This window comes from Fukomys damarensis, unplaced genomic scaffold (genome assembly GCF_012274545.1).
Source record: "Fukomys damarensis isolate Sample0158 unplaced genomic scaffold, DMR_v1.0_HiC HiC_scaffold_37, whole genome shotgun sequence".
Taxonomy (NCBI): Eukaryota; Metazoa; Chordata; class Mammalia; order Rodentia; family Bathyergidae; genus Fukomys; species Fukomys damarensis.
The window spans coordinates 48735939-48736815 of NW_022900949.1; positions in this window are offsets into that span (position 1 = coordinate 48735939).

Sequence of the window (877 nt, forward strand, 5' to 3'; positions counted from 1 at the left end):
AATGTAATCAGTTGTTCTTTCTGATATTATGATACTGAGAGTGTCTCTCAGTCATTAGAGACTTGAAACCTAAAGAGCAGGTATATCAGGAAGATTGAAGTACTGACCTAGGAATTCAACCAAGGATGGTACCAACAACAAAAATAAAAATGAGAAAACACTTAAGCAAGGCACAAATACAGACTTTCAGTTCACCAATGGCAAATTCTATGGGCAACAAGGTGGAAAAGTCTGACAATCAACCACCAGGACACCCTAAACTCATAGTACAGGATATAATGAAACAGATCAATCAAGCTCTAGAAATATTCAAAACAGAAATTATTTCCCAAGTAGCTACAGAGACAGTGAGCACAATGAAAGGCATGAATAGAGACTCTAGAATAGAAACAGACAAAAAAAATAGATGAGTTCAGGACTGTGATAGGAACCACAAATGTCCAACACAAGAAAGAAATGGGAACCATAAATTACCAACATCGGTAAGAATTGGAATCCATGAAAAAGATTCAAATAGATATCCAGGAGGTTAAAAACTCTATAGAAAGCATTCACAGAAGAATAAATGTGATGATAGAATTTCAGATACAGAGGATAGGATTGCAGTCATTGACGACGAAAAGAGAGATCTCTTAAAAACAGTAAGGGATTATGAGAAATTGATCCAACAACTCCTAGATGATGCAAAGAAGAATAATATAAGACTGATAGGAATTCATGAAGTAGCAGGAGAAAATACAAATGACTTAAACAATCTGTTCACAGAATTAATGACAGAAATTTTCCCAAACAGAGGGGAAGACTTTGACATACAGATAATTGAGGCATATAGGATTCCAACTAGCCATGATAAAAAAAAAAAAAAAAAACAAAAAAA